Below are 17,153 nucleotides of genomic sequence, written 5' to 3'. Positions count from 1 at the left end.
GTTTTGGTAAAGGGGCAACTAGGTGGTGCAGTGAATAGAGTACCAGACCTGGAGTCAGGAAAACCTGAGTTCAAATCTGGCCTCAGACACTTGACACACTTACTAGCTGTGTGACCTTGGGTAAGTCACTTAACCCCAATTGCCTTGCCTTCCCCCCCTCCAAAAACAAAAACAAAAAGCAAACAAAAAAAGAAGTATGGTGAAATAGAAAGAGCAGTGGATTTGGAACCGGAAAACTCAGGTCCAAAGTACGCCTCTGCTACATTCTATGTGAGAAATCTTGGGCAAACTAAGTGGTACCATGGATAGTGAGTGCACTAGACCTGGAGTCATGAAGACCTGAATTCAAATTCTGTCTCAGACATTTACTGTGTGACCCTAGGCAAGTCACTTAATCTTGTGACCTTACTTTCTTCATCTGTAAAATAGAGGCTACAATAATGGCACCTACATCCCAGCATTGTTATGAGGATCAAATGAAATCATATTTATAAAGCACTTTGCAAATCTTAAAGTGCTATATAAATACTAGCTGTAATTATTAATGTATTATGTATAACAATTATTATTATTAACTCTCTGAGCCTCAGTTTTCATCTATAAAATGAAATTAGACTGGATGACCTCTGAAATCCCTTCCAACACTAAGTCTTTGGATATATGAACCCTCGCACATTAGCCCATACACAGTCACATCCCTACTTTGCAGGATTGTTGAGAAGAAAGTGCTTTGTGAAACTTAAAACTCAAATAAATGTGACTTACTAGCAAAGGTGCTCAGCAGCCAGCTCAAACAGGCTTGGGAGAGTCGATTGTTAAATTTTTGGTGTGGCCATTAATATCTAAGAAACTAACCAGTTTGCAAATCACAGCTCAGTCTATTGGTTTTTTTTTTTCCTTTTTTAAAATGCTTTATTAACTTCTGATTTATATCATTAATTTCCATCAGATTTTGAGTTACAAATTTTCTCCCTGTTTTTCCCCTACCCACCACCCCAGAATAGCAGTCCCACAGGATATCCCCTCCTCCAATCTGCTCTCTCCCATATCTTCTCCCATACTCCCTTAGACTTTTCCAGTAGGGCATGGTGGATCTCTGTGCCCCAGTACCTGTATATCTTCTTTCCCAATTACATGTAAGATAGTATTAATAATAGTATATATGTATATATAATTTTAAACATTTGATTTTAAAACTTTGAATTCCAGATTCACTCCCTTCCTCCCTTGTCACCCACCCTTGCTGGGAAGATAAGCAGTTCAATATACATTGTACATGTGTAGCTAATGCAAAACTTTAACATAGTAGATATACTGTAAAAGACTGACTATATTTCCTTCCCTCCTATCCCACCACCCACTTGTTCTATTCTCTACTTTGATCCCATCCCTTTTCAAAAGTCAGTGCTTCCAACTTCTCTCCCCCCCAGCCTGCCCTCCCTTCCATCATCCCCCCTCTCATCCCCTTCCCCCTACTCTCCTGTAGGGTGAGATACCCTATTTAGTGTGTGTTTCATTCCCTCCCCGAGCCAAATTCAATGGGAATAAGGTTGACCATTCCCTTTTGCCTTCCTATTCTTTCCCTCCATTGTAACCCTTTACCCTTGCCTCTTCTTTATGAGATATTTTACCCCATTCTGTCTCTCCCCATTTCCTCTCATTATATTCCCCTCTCACCTCTTAATTTCACCTTTAGGTATCATCCCTTCCTATTAAATTGATCCTGTGCCCTCTATGTATCTATACCTGTAAGTATATATACACACATTCACACATGTATTCATATGCTCGTATACCTTCTGATATAGACATATGTATGTGTGTGTGTGTGTGTGTGTGTGTGTATATATATATATATATATATATATATATATATATATATGTTTCTATTCCCTTCAACTATTTTCATAGTGAGAAAAGTTTCATCAGTTACAATTATTGTTTTTCCATGTAGGAATGTTAATAGTTCAACTTTGATCAGTGGCTTATGATTTCTTTTCCCTGTTTACCTTCTCAAGCTTCTCTTCTTTCTTGTATGTGGATGTCAAATTTTCTATTCAACTCTGGTTTTTCATTAAGAATGCTTGAAAGTCCTCTATTCCACTGAATGACCATATTTTACCCTGAAACATGATACTCAGTTTTGCTGGGTAGGTGATTCTTGGTTTTAATCCCAGCTCCTCTGCCCTCCAGAATATCCTATTCCAGGCCCTTCTATCCCTCAGTATAGAAGCTGCCAGATCCTGTGTTGTCCTGATTGTGTTTCCACAATATTCAAATTGTTTCTTCCTGGCTGCTTGTAATATTCTCTCCTTGATCTGGGAATTCCAGAACCTGGCTATAATATTCCTAGGAGTTTTCTTTTTGGGATATTTTTCAGGAGGTGATTGGTGGATTCTTTCAACCTCTATTTTGCCTTCTGGTTCTAAAACATCAGGGCAATTTTCCTTGAGAATTTCTTGGAGGATGATTTCTAGGTTCTTTCCCTGATCATGGCTTTTAGGTAGTACAATAATTTTTAAATTATCTCTCCTGGATCTATTTTCCAGGTCAGTGGTTTTTTCCCATGAGATATTTCACATTGCCTTCTATTCTTTCATTTGTTTGGATTTGTTTAATAGCATCTTGATTTCTCTTAAAGTCACTAGCTTATCTTTGCTCCAATCTAAATCTGAGGGAATGATTCTCCTCATTGAGCTTTCAAGATTCTTTTTCCATCTGGCAAATTGAGCTTTTTAGGGCATTCTTCTCCTCATTGCCTTTTTGAGCCTCTTTTGCCAATTGAGTTAGTCTGTTTTTTAAGCTGTGATTTTCCTCAGTCAGGCTGTTGACTCTCATTTCATAATTTTCTTGCATTGTTCTCATTTCTCTTCCCACTTTTTCCACCACTTCTCTTATCTGCTTCTTAAGGTCCTCTATGGCCTATAACCAGCTCGTATTTTTCTTTGAAGCTTTTGGTGCAGGAGTTCTGACTTCACTGTCTTCCTCCTGTTCCATGCTTTACTCCTTTTTGTCACCCAAATGGGAATCTAATGTTGGAATCTTCTCTTTGTTTTGCTTCCTTTGTCTGGTCATGTTGCCCCTCAGTCACTTGACCCCTGGGCTTTTTGCCACAGTAGGACTCTGCCACCAGACAGGGGAGCTTTTGTCCCAAATGCTGGGGTTTTCTCAACTGCCGGAGGTATTAGATGGGTGCCCTCTCTGAGACCTCCACACCCTCTGGTAAGCTGGTCATGCACCCCAGGACCTCCACCCTATACTGCAATCCAGATCCAAGCAGGTTAAAGCAAGAGTGATTACCCCTCAGACTGGTGCTTGGTCCCCTTACACTCTGCAGGCCAGGAGCTGAAGCTGCAAGGAGGCACTGGCTGAGCCAAGGCATCTCAGAGGCTTCTTGCCCTTGAGGCAAAAGCTGACACACTCCCACCTACTGGGTCCCAAAGTCCAGACTGCACCGATCTCTCACTTTGTCCTTTGCATCTATGTGTTGATGAATCTGGAAATAGTCACAGCTGCTGGTAATCTGGAGTCCCTCCAACTTTTGGCTGGTCAGGCTTGCCCTGGGGCTAAAACCTCAGCTCCCAAGTAGCTGGGCTTGGCTCCCAGAGCTCTGTGCTGGTTGCTTGCTACAGGCCTGCCAGGCTGTCCTCCGTGGGAGGTTAGCTTCTCTGTGTCATTTTGTGGGTTCTGCAGCTCCAAAGTTTGTTTAGAGTCCCCTTTTTACATGGATTGGGGAGGGTGGAAGCCGGAGCCTGGAGGAGGTCCTGCTTCTACCTCAATCTATTGTTTTGCTGGTTGTCTAAAAAAGAAGTGATGGAGAAAAATGTTAATCATGCAGATTGACCTTCAAAGTATATGATGTATACATTTTTTTTCTGGAGGTCCAGTTGTTAAACATTTACCAACATACCCCTAGAAAGTTATATTATTGAAAGGGAGAAGAAATAAGTGAGAAAACAAGGGAATAGCTTGTGGACAGTATGGTATCATGGAGAAGGTGTGTACTTGGTGAGCATGACTTTCAATTTCTTCTCTTCTACTTAGTATCTGTGTGGCTTCTCTGGGTCACTTGAAAAATGGGTGCTTTGTCTAAGATGATTTCTAAAATTCCTTCCAGCTCTAACTTCTATGATCATAGAATTTAAGCTAAGATTTTTTGGGGAATGGGGTGTGTAGGGGAGCTAAAGGACAGAAAGCAGTAATGGAGAGTTTATTCATATAAGATAAATAAATGACCATTTTCCAAAAAAATATATATTCTCTTTATGCTCCTGAAACTAAGACCAAGGGATTCAGTCATTCCTTGATGATTCAGAAGGCACTTTGGGATCTTTCAGTTCTTCGTGCTCATTATCATCAATAATTGTTATGTTGTAATGGGCAGGGATATTGGTTAATACTGAGCTCCTGCCAGGAGAATACTATGTAAATTATTTTAAAGTGTAGTTGAGGGATTTCGTTTTTCACTTAGATGTTTGACATGGATGGACAGAGCCCATGAATAGTATCACTGATACAGAATTTTGTCTCCATTGATTTATCTATGTAGTTATATGGAGAGAGATATTATTAGCTGTATGACCCTGGGCAAGCCATTTAACCCTGTTTGCCTTTTCCCTCTGTCAAATGAATTAGAGAAGAGAAAAGAAGAGGAGATGAGAGGAGAGGAGTAAAGAAGAGATGTGAAGAGAGACAGACACAGAGATGAGACAGAGACAAACAGAAAAAGAGAGACAAAGAGGAGAGACAGACCTCGGGGGGAGGGGTAGAGAGAGAGACAGACAGAGGCAGAGAGACAGAGACAGAAAGAAAAAGACAATGAGAAAGAGAGAGAATGAGAGAAGAAAGAAAGGAAGGAAGGAAGAAAGAAAGAAAGAAAGAAAGAAAGAAAGAAAGAAAGAAAGAAAGAAAGAAAGAAAGAAAGAAAGAAAGAAGAAAGAAAGAAGAAAGAAAGAAAGAAAGAAAGAAAGAAAGAAAGAAAGAAGAAAGAAAGAAGAAAGAAAGAAGAAAAAGAAAGAAAGAAAGAAAGAAAGAAAGAAAGAAAGAAAGAAAGAAAGAAAGAAAGAAAGAAAGAAAGAAAGAAGAAAGAGAGTCTTTCTGTCACTTCTGTCAATCGTATATATCATACACATCTTTCTATTGTTGACCAGATGTATAGCTTCCACCCTGGTCTCTTAGCTCCTTTAACTCCAGGATTACACTATCACTTTTTCTTTTAAGCAAGCAATATAAAATTGGAAAGAAAGGAGATAATAAATGTTGAGAATGAGTGAATGAAAGAAATATTTATTAGGTGCCCCCACATGTAAAGCACCGTGCTGAGTATGAGGGGAAACATTTGAAAAGTTAGGCAGTTCCTCTTCTCAATGGGGGCGAAAACACAGATGGAAGATTTCAGCTGCAAGTCAAAGAGAAAGGTCCTGTGATCTTTCAGCTGCAGCTGCAAAGCATATAGGAATACCCCTTCCATGTCATTTTCTAGTGGTAAAATCATGTCAGTTGCTGATGTTGAGCCATTTGATGGTGCCAAGGGCTTTGAAGGCAACAACTGTCTTATTCAGGTCTTCCATAGCTGTGGCAATAGCTAGTCCAGTTCAATACCACCTGCAGCAGCAGTGGCCAGACTGCATTTCTACAGGGGTTTCCTTCCAAGATGATGGCTAAGGGCCCTGGGCTGGAGACACTGCTATTTCCAAGGCTCTTGGTTTCAAGGTCCTGGGCTGTCTCCATTGGGCTCTGAGGAGAGATGGTGGTCAAGGTTATGGTGGTATTTTGATGTGATTGACACATGTTATTGGCTGTCTTGTCTCTCCCTCTAGTACCTCATTGCTTCAGATAAAAAGGGAAAAATTGTTGAGACAAGATTTCAATAGGACATGAGTACAAAATATAAGCTGTAAAGCAGTCACTCAGACAATAAACATTTATTAAGGGCCTATTAAGATAGCCAGGTTGTGCAGTTGATAGAACATGGGACCTGGAGTTAGGAAGATTCATCTTCCTAAGTTCAAATCTTACCTTAGATACTTACTTGCTGTGTGACTCTGGGCAAGTCACTTAACTCAGTTTGCCTCAGTTTCCTCATCTGTCAAATGAATTAGACAAGGAAATGGCAGATCACTCCAGTATCTTTGCTCAGAAAACCCCAAATGGGATCACAAAGAGTCAAGACACAACTGAAAAAAGGGCCTATTATATGTTAGGCACTGCACTAAGTTCTAGGGATACAAAATAGGCAAAAAGCAGCCCTGCCCTTTAAGAAGTTCACAATCTAATGATTGTTCCCAAAATGCGTTCTACCTGGGATCTTGCAATTGGGAAAGTCTCAGTTTGACTCCTGCCTCAGACACTGACTAGCTGCATGACTCTTAATCCCTCCCCGCATCAGTTTCCTCATCTGTATAATGGGGACAATAATAATACCTGTCTCATAGGGCTACTGTGAGAACTCCATGAGATAATTTATGTCATTACATATGTCTTAGGTGACAATTACACTGCACTTGAAGACTTAAAATTGTTATGACCACTGATGTGAAAGTCAATGCTCCAAAGCATTTTCCAAAATTTTTAATGACCCGAATCCTTAAATATATGATTTTTTTTAAAATTTCAATTAGAAAAATTAACAAAGGACAAAAACTTGTGTTGTAGGGGTCATCCATGCACTCTGTGGGACTGGCACTGCAAAATCTTAAGCAGGAAAAAATTTAAACGAACAGTCCATAGTTCTCCAGAAAGGTAGCTTCTCCTCCCTGTAAATTATACCAAGCTCCAGATGCCTACAAGCTCAGAATTCGAGAGGAACCTCTACTTACAAACTTTTTGGAGTCTTTTAGCAGATCCCAGTCTAAGGCTCTCAGGGTGTAAGAACTGCTTTGTTTCTTCTTGTTGTGTTTTTTTTTTTTTCCTGAACTTAACAGAGACATAGAGAAGCATTTAATAAAAGCTTTCTGGTCATGATATATGGGATGAAAGCATGTGCTCACAGGCACATACCAAATGACTCTGTCTCTAAATTTTTATTGTTTCTGTTTACACTGGCATTTCTTCATAGTGCTTTCAGAGGTAATGTTTTGTTTGTTTCTTAAATGCTGTAAATGGTGGAAAACAGCATGCGCCGGCAGCACAAGATTTTTAATATGAGATCATAGAATTGAGAGTTGGAGGAGAGCTTATAACTCACCAAGATAAGCTCCGTGATAGAGATGGGAAGACTGAAGTACAGAAAAATTAAGAGGTCCCACAGGTACTAGCAAAGCGGGGACTCAAACTCAGGTCCTCAGACTGTAATGTCAGGACTCTTTCCATCTCTAATCATAAAATCACAGATTTAGAGCTCAAAAGGACCTGTGACACCACCGAGTCCAAAGTCCTCATATTCCAGATGCAAAAACTGAGGCTTGAAGAGTAACTTATCCATGATTTGGAATGTAGAGTTGGGGAGAAGAGGGACCTCCTGATAGTCTCATTTTTCCCTGTGAAGTATTTGATAAAGTTCTCTGCTGAGAAGGTGTCCTTCATTGAGAAGGACAATGTAAGTGGCTTAGCACAATAGAGAAGATTGCTGAGAGGAGGTAGGTTTGAGAGTCAGGTTGGGAAGAGTGCAAGGACTGACATGCAGCAATGTGGGCCTGGAAGGGTGCAGAAAATTAGAAATGAACCCAGCCAGGAATATGTAAAACAATGAAGGTGTCCATATGTCTGTCCCTGCACTGGTCAATCCATCCCCATAACCTAAGCATCACCCCATGGATTCCCATCAAATTTCTAATCATTTCTGCACACCTCATGCTTGATGTCTCACCTCAAAAATTCAAAAAAAATTCTATATGATTCAAGAAAATTCCTTTTTACTGGTTTCCTAATATATGGAGGTTTGCTCCACTATAGACAGTTATTTGTATAGTCCTGAGCAGGAGAAATATGACCTCTCTTTATTCTATTTTTTTCAGGTTAAAACACATACACATTATTTAGGTTCATTCATTTCAGTTCAACAAATCATTTTTTTAGGCTCCATCATGTTGCTGTTGTGGTGGCTGTCGTTCATCTTTCATCCTCCAAGAGGACTAGGGACATCACATTGATTTCTTGACTCACCATCATGTTAATGGTCCTAAGGGAGATAGAGCTTCAGAAAAGATTTGAGTGTTAACCTCTCAGAACTCACAAAAGTTAAGATTGCTAAATCTTTTCAGATTATGAGGTGCCAAGTGAGGGACTTAACTTCAACCTAAGGAAGAATTTGCTGACCTTCGAGTTAACTAAACTTTGGAGTCATTTTTCAAAACATTGAACTCAATTTTCTGGCGTGATTTCGATATGGTCTTTCCTGAAAGTTCCTTCTAATCTTATACTGTGTCAGAAGTTAAAAGTAACAATCAACTTCCTTACAAGTAATATCCTGATAGCTTCTGTCTAGCCCCAGCCTGACTAACCCCTGTTTTAAGTGTGAAAAAGAATATTCTCCCTCCCTTCAGTAGCTGGAGAGAGCCAGCAGCACTCTGGTGGTCCCACTCAGTGGTATCCCTGATTATAACTTTGCTGGGCTTTTCAAAACAAACATCTACAAGGATCTCAGCTAACAGCTGTGTGAATATGTCTGTAGATAGACAAACAACCACTTGTTAAAAAAAATAGCTGTCTCATTCGCCTCCCCACTACCCTTTTATAATGAGGATTTCATTTATTTTCTTCTCCCTCTGCTTAGCAGATGAGTATATGTAGGGTGACTGACAGGGGCTACATTTTATGGTTGTTGAAAAGGCAGAAACATACCTTTAAAAAAAGACAAACTTTTTCCCAGCATAACTTATTGCTGAAAACGTGGCTATGGGGGTGTGTGGGAAAGAGCATTACATTGAAGGGCAAGACCCTCATTTCAACCTAAAGGTGCACACAGATCTGCAGCAATTTACAAATAACACATAATTAGGGATAGTTTTTGTTATGCAAAAGTAAACCATCTAATTCTATATAGAACTGATTGCATATAATGATAATGATCTAGTGGGAACAGATTAAAGACACGAGGCTACTTTTTTTAAAAAATTTGATTTCATTCATACTCTAAGGTTCTCTCTGCTGACCTGTAGATGAGAGTATTAGGAGAAGGCCCTGAGGAGCAATTGTCTGGTCTTCCATCCTGGCTCTGATTTACATCCTCCCTACCAGACTCATTGTCAATAGATCTTTCTAAGGGACTCACTCAAAAATCTCAGTAGGTCTTCTGTCTTGTTCCCATGGATGAGAAAAAGAAAAAAAAAGCTGTTTCTTTGGGCCAGGTTTTCAAGATTCAAGTAGATGTTGTTTGTGTGTGAGTTCCCAGAAACCCAGGCACTGCAGTCATCAAGAGGTGGCCTGAATTTTTCTTTTTCTTATGAAATTTTGTGAGTAGCTGGAAAAGGAAATGAAAGAGACAGACAGAGAGAGACAGAGACAGAGAGAGACAGAGACACAAAGAGATAGAGAGACAGAGACAGATTCAGAGGGACAAGACACAGAGAGAGAGAGACTGAGACAGAGAGACCTCTGACCTAGGAGTCAGCAACCTGGATTCAAATCCTGTTCTGACACTGAATTAGCATTATGACCATTTAATCAATGAGTTTTTTATATTAAGCACTCCTTAAATAGCCAGACATCATATTAAGAGTTATGGATACAGGGGTGGCTAGGTGGCTCAGTGAATAGAGCACTGTCCCTGGGGTAAGGAGTTCAAATCCAGCCTCAGACACTTGACACAAAAAAAACCAGTCGTGTGACCTTGGGCAAGTCATTTAACCCTGATTACCCTACCTTCCCCTCTCCAAAAAGGAAAAAAAGAGTTATGGATACAAAGACAAAAAGTAAAAGCAGTCCATTCCCACAAGGAGCTAGCATTCTAAGGGGGCATACAACATGTCCATCAATAAGTAATTACCTACAGGGTGAATCCAGGGCAGATAGATGGCGCAGTGGATGGCGCACTGGGACTGGAGTCAGTAAGACCTGAGTTCAAATTTGACATCAAACAATTATTAGCTGTGTGACCCTGAGCAAGTCACTTAATGCTGTTTGCCTCAGTTTCCTCATCTATAAAGCAAGCTGGAGAAGGAAATGACAAACTACTCCAGTATCTTTGCCAAGAAAACCCCAAATGGGGAGGGCAGCCAGGAGAGCAGTAGATGGAGTGCTGGTCCTGGAGTCAGGAAGATTTATCTTTGTGAGCTAAAATCTGTCCTCAGACACTCACTGTGTGACCCTGGGCAAGTCACTTAATCTCTGTTTATCTTAGTCTAGTGGAGAAAGAAATAGCAAACCACTCCAGTATCTTTGCCAAGAACACCCCTTACAGAGTCACAAAGAGTCAACAACAACAGAAACAGCAGCAAACATAGCAGAAAACACTAGCAGCTGCTTAGGGTGCAGTGGGGTGTGGGGTGGAAAATGATAAGGACTAGCCTCCAGTAGAAGATGACTCTTGAGCCAAGTCTTTAAGGAAGCCAGAGTTTTGAAGAGAAAAAGATGAAGACAGGGAACATCACAAGCATGGGAGACAGTCAGTACAAATTAAGGGAGATGGGAGATAGGGCCCAGTGTTTGAAAAACAGGTTGACCAATATAGCTGGACTATAGGATGTGTGGACAGAATTAACATGTAAGAAGCATTGGAAAGATAGAAAGAGTTCATAGGAAGACCATGGATCAATAAATGACTCAATCAAGCTTTTATTGAGCACCTACCATAGGCTAGGGCAGGGGTGGTCAACCTGTGGCCTCAGGCCACGTGTTTCCTTCTAGGTCCTCAAGTATGGCCTTTTGACTGAGTCCAAGTTTTACAGAACAAATTCTTTTATTAAGGGGATTTGTTCTGTGAAGTTTGGATTTAATCAAAGGGCCGCACTTGTGGTCAAAGGTTGCCCATCCCTGAACTAGGAGATATAAGAGCAGAAATGAAATTGTTATAATAAATAAACAGACAAACAAACAAATAATAAAATAAATTGAAGTCTTTTTAAAGGACAGTGAAGGGAGCAAGGGGAGAGACTATATAGAAGGTGTCTCTTGAGCTGATCTTTGAGGGAAATGGGATTCTCATTTGTAATGTGGCATGTACTGTCAGGCATAATCATTGTGTTGGTTGATTTGCTTTAATTGTTTTCCCCTTCATCGCAGGGGTGGGGAACCTGTGACCTTCTAGATCTTCAAGTGTGGCCCTTTGACTGAATCCAGACTTCATAGAACAAATCTCCTTAAAAAAAAGGATTTGTTCCTTAAAACTTGGACTCAGTCAAAAGGTTGTACCTAAGAACCTAGAAAACCACGGGTGGCCTCGAGGCTGCAGGTTCCCCACCCCTGAAGAGAAGGCTCACTTAGGTAGAATAGAAATAGATTCATAAATAAATGCAATATAAAAAGACTCAATAACATTTTTACAAAAAATACATTTTGGCACTAAAAAGAAGTAAGACCTCCCATTAACTTTGAGGCAAGGGTTATTTTATTTGTTTAGGATTAGGGAAATTTTTCATGTTTTCAAATGGAATGGAAAGAAGTCAATAAAGGAGAGACTGATTATGTAAGAGAGAAGGGTGACGAATGATGGAAAGTTTATAGATGAGAATAGAATAGATTAGATCAAGAACACAGAGAAGGCATGGAATTTTTTAGGTGTGAAATATGGGAATTCAGAGAGCTCATGTAAGATAAACTTTCACTTCTCTGTAAAGTAGAAGGTTAGGTCATCAATGGAAGGAAAGGGGTGGGGGAGTGAAATCAGGGGTTAAGGAAAAAAAGAAAAAGAATTTTAGCAGAGCTACTTTGGGGAATGTGGAAGGGAACTGATAATAGTGGATTAAAAAGATTGCAAGTAGTAATAAAGATCTAGTTGAACTTAAATAGCCTAATTGTACATTGTACTAGTTATTAAGATCTTATCCTAGAAATGTTCAGCAGGCCAAGAACAGGACTGATCTCTAGCTAGATTATCTGCTATCATATCTTCAGCCTCAGGCTCTTTCCCCCTTGTCAGTGGGTTGATAAACTGAGAATTTCTGGTTCCCTACTCATGGATCATTAATAGCCCGAGTTGAAAAATACCATCTTCAGTCCCTAATACAGCAGCGAGCTGCTGTTATTTACCACAATTTCCTTTGAACCTCCATAGTTTTGAGTATGTATAGGAAAATGCTGTCTTTAGATTCAGCCTTCTCCTCCACAGAGACCCCATTAAGGCTGGGAGCAGTATTTTCATGCTTTCCCAGTCTCAGAGAAGTACCAGTAGGCAGGTTGCTCTACCAGTAGGCAAGACTTATTTTGTTTGTTTGGGATAGGAGAGGCCTCTGTGAGTTTATAAATGGAAGGGAAAGGAGCCAATATAAAGGAAGGGATGGATTATGTAAGAGAGAAGGGTAATGAAGGATGGAACAAGTTTACAGATGAGGATAGAGTAGATAAGATCTTGCTATAGATCCTTCCAATATGGCCATCGATTGGTATGAACTTTTCATCTTCTCTGGTATATAGGTCTTTCTTGGAACTTGATTCCTAGGCTTTTCATCACTCCTGTCCTTATAGTAGCTAGTAAATATGATTATCTCCTAGGTGATAGACATATCTGGTATTTGCAGCATCCCAATTATTCTCCCAGAGTAGACTGCCAACTACTTGGTATAGAATGGCTATTGACCAGTCTATTGTATTGTGTCTTGAATTGTCCATCAGAAAGTTGCTTTATTTCTTGGACAGCAAAATCTCCATATTATAAATCTAGTACCAGGAGAGGAAGTCAAAATTATGTGGTAATAGAATAAAACATAATACTGTCCCTTATAATTCTGTCTACTACTAGAACAATACCATGAATGCTTTCAGTGATCCTATAGAAAGATGAGCATACATGCTAATACTTTCATTCAATTACAAAAAGAAGTTATTTTTTTCACTTATGCAATAGTCCATGGAACACTAAATATAAAAAAGGATAACAATCTATCACTTGGACTGTTTCTATCTGAATTCATTAAGAACATGAAAGCTTTTATATAATAATACTAATAATGGCAGCAGCATCAACCATTACCACCTCTTGGACAAAACACAGATCCATAAAAATTCAAGGACAATATTTTTAATGGACGTCACAATGCTGAGTACTCACTACTCCCAAATTACACGGAGTAAAAAGTTTTCAAAATACAGAAACCTAATTGGCAAATTTAAAACCACATGGGGAGCGAATGAAGTACTTGTGATTCCTGTTGTCATATCTACTACTAAAGTTCCCTGAAGAGATATCAATTTTGTGGCAAGGCTTTTGTTTGTTGGGATAGGAGAGGTCTCTGTGAGTTTATAAATGGAAGGGAAGGGAGACAATAGAGAGAAAGATATGGGTTATTTAAGAGAGAAGGGTAATGAAGGATGGAACAAGTTTACAGATGAGGGTAGAGTAGATAAGATCAGGAGCACAGAGAAAGCATGGAATTTTTGAGGTGTGGAAGATGGGATTTTAGAGAGCTCATGTAAGATAAGCTTTCTTTTCTCTGTAAAGTAGAAATTGAGATCATCAGTTGAGGGGGGAGTGGTGAAGTTGAGGGCAGGTGGAGAATCTATAGAAGATTAGTTTATAGCCTCATTCTCTTATTCAATTATAAAAGGCAGTCACTTTACCCACCTGTCTACAGAACATTAAATATACAAGAATAATAACAGGGTATCAACTTGTCCTTGGACTGCTTCTATCTGAACCTCATCTGAAAAGATATGAATCATGAGGTAATAGTGAATTTGACAATGGTAATAATACTAATAGTAGTTGGCATTTATTTATATGGCTTTTTAAGGTTTACACATTGTTTCACCCTTATTATCTCAGAGAGGAAAGTCTCTCAGCAATCACCTTCTTCTGTTCTAGTAGTTTAATTTATCTTCTAATCATAGTAATATTAGATTCCCCATAAACTTTGTTCATTTGCTTGAGAATTTCAAACAATGAAATGGCTGAAAGCTATTTTTTAATGTGACTGCATAAAAATAATATTTAATTATCATTGACTTCCAACTCCCCAAAGAGATTTTTGAAGATAATTTCCTCAAGTTCAAGTAGACTCTAAAAATACAACAGAAACAAAAAGACTCTTGGAAAATAATGTCTAGAGTTAAAGGAGATCACAGATGACACTCAGTACAGTCCTCTCACTTTAAAGTTGAAAAATACCAGGTTGAGAGAGCCTTAAGTGACTTTGTCAAGGGTATAAATCTCCTTAGTGATAAAGCAGTGTCTAAAATTGGGGTATGGCTCAGTCAATCCATGTTCACTAATTTGACTTGAATTCTATTATACTTAATATCAACACATGAAATCATGTATAAATACCAATCCACATTGGTATGCAGGCTGTATAAGCTATTGAGTTTCATAGAACTGCAGAACTTTACATTTGGAAGGATTATAATGGTCATCTCGTCCAACTTCCCATCCCAAGCAGGTATCCTGATCCATCAGAAGTTCACTCTGGCTTGCTTCCATCCATGGTTCAGGTATATATGGAGAGGAGGCAGCATCACTCAATACTAATGGAAAGGTAGATGCAAGATAATTGATCTTTGGGCCAAAATCTTTCAGAAATTAACCAATGCCCTTTGGATAGAGATGTTTGTCTCTTTAAGGTATTGTACGCTCCATCCACAAATTTGGACAAGTTGAAACCACTGTGAAGAGCTTTAATTTAAATCCAAATCACATAGGTTAGCAGCAAAAAGGAATGCTGAACAGAGTCAAGGACAAGGATTCATGAATTCAATTGTCTTTGGCACTATAATTTCATTAAATTTTTAGCAGTGAAAGTGGGCCTTTGGAGCTGCCAGGCATGAGACTAGCTACCCTCTATTCCTCAGCATCATGAGGGATAACTGTTGTTGCAAGTAGCCCTGGATAGTGAAAGTTCTTTCATCATCAATATTCATTTGAGAAAAAAATCCACCATTTTATAGGTCAAAGAGCAGAGGATTTTAAGCTGAAAGGGGCCTTAGACACACCATCTGATTCCAGTCTTCCCCCACCCCAATTTACAGGTAAGAAAACTGTGAAGCAAATACATAAAATAAGAGACAAGGTAGTACAAATGGAAAGGCACTGGCTTTGGAATCAAAGGACCTGTGTTCATATCCTGTCTCTGATGCTTATTGCCAGTATGACCTTTGGTAAGGCACTTAATATCTCTGGACCTCAGTTTCCTAACCTGTAAAATGAAAGGGTTGGACTAGATAGTCTCTTAGATCCATAAGCCTATAAAATTCTTCCCAATGTCACATAAGCAGTAAGGAACATGGTCAAGATTCCCATGTTGTTCTCTTGATATTGATAGGCATACTGACAGAATGCTACAGGATTTCCAATAAAATCTTCCTCTGATGCCCTACTGTGCCATGGAGGACCCTGGATTTTCAAAGGCTATGCTAGTGAAGAATAATGTCTGGAAGGTCCTACCAACCTGGAAAAGTTATAAGGATGGACCTGGTGACAGACTGTGCCTGCTGTTCAAGAACTAGCCTAGCTAAGTTTGGATAGGGTTATTAACCAGAAGTTTGGCCCCAAACTACTTCTTTTACTGTCTTAACAACTCATAAAGATCTATATATTCTAAGGCATGGAGAATCTGTTACCTGCTCTGAAACAGGGAATGCTTACACTGATGAAATCATATCTCCTTGTAATACTTGAAATAACATAAATCCGTCAATAGATAAACATATATTTGGAACCCAAGTTTATACAGTACATCTCTCCCCTCTGTTTCCAGTAATTTGTCAGAGAGAGAGAGAGACAGACAGACAGACAGACAATGAGTAAAAGCATTCCTTTTGAGATACATATGGGATTTCAAACTTTCAATGACAAACATTTCCAAAGTTTTGCTAGGCTGGTCCTGGAACAAGGGATATACAGTCACTTTCCAGGCTTAGAAAGTACTATTGGCATAGTTTTGGGACACCTTAGGGGGTCACCTCTCTGTGATGAGGCATCTGGACAGGGTTTCATTCATTCATTCATTCATTCATTCATTCATTCATTCTCTCTCTCTCTTTCTCTCTCACACGCACACACATACACACACACACCACCACCACCATTCTTGACTTCTGTTAAGTTCAAACCAGCAGTAATGTCTCCTTTATCATTTATGAATGGTTAGTGGATTTGGCCAGTGGGCTGGGAAATACTTCTAAGTATTAATCACAACTTCTCTATAATCTGGGAATACAAATAGAAAGGATGAAGTGTTTGTTTTAGTCTTGAACTATATTTGTTAAATTCACACATTTACCTGATGACAAAAATTTAGGATGAAACAGAGGGATGGGTTTTCAGAAGTTCTCTATGGCCCCATGGGGTCTCAACCCACAGTTTAAGAAGCACTGAAAAGGTCTTGAGTGGAAAAAATCTGAGAAATTCTGCTCTACTCCATCTCATTCCTTTCCAGTAGGACTGAATGAAAACTTTGTTTCCACAGGGCTCTAGAGCATTTGTTCTCAAGCTGAAGCTCCTCCGGGTCCTCCTGGTCAGACAAACTTGTATAACTTTTTGCAATAGCTAATGTTTATAATATGTTTCTGGCATGACACTGATTTTCTCCTGCTCTGGCACGCTACCTTTTTTTCCCACTAATGACCTAAGGGCTTTTTACAGTGGCAACAGGAGTGGGTGGTTAATGAGAGTTGTGATACAAGAATTCTTTCACCACACCAGTAGAAATTTGGAGCCCTAAGGAAATTCTCTATAGGGTCCTTTACCCTTTGTTAATTAAAGAAATAATAGGAGCTCTGTAGGCACACCCCATCCTGATTGACATAGTTTCACAATAATGTCATGGTTCTGTGTAACCAAGCCCTAATATTGCATAGTTTGATTAATTACCCATCTGTAATATCTATAATATAATTCTCATGAAACTATAATTCCCTCTTCCCTTTTATGTTGTTTAATCTAAAGTCCTGTTTTCAAGGAAGTCAATTATATATGTTACTTCCCTATGGCTTCAAAGATAAAACATAAATTCCTCTGTTTGACGTCCAAAGCCTTTTCAATCTCAAAACCATTCATAATCTGGTTCCAGTTAACCTTTACAGGTTATTACACCTTAGTCACCCTTGACATATGCTACTTTTCA

Source organism: Petaurus breviceps, unplaced genomic scaffold (assembly GCF_028583685.1).
Source record: "Petaurus breviceps papuanus isolate PSGF00001 unplaced genomic scaffold, PetGlider_PUasm1.0 90977, whole genome shotgun sequence".
Classification (NCBI taxonomy): domain Eukaryota; kingdom Metazoa; phylum Chordata; class Mammalia; order Diprotodontia; family Petauridae; genus Petaurus; species Petaurus breviceps.
The sequence above is the reverse complement of the archived record's forward strand: the minus strand, read 5'-3'. Positions refer to the sequence as shown.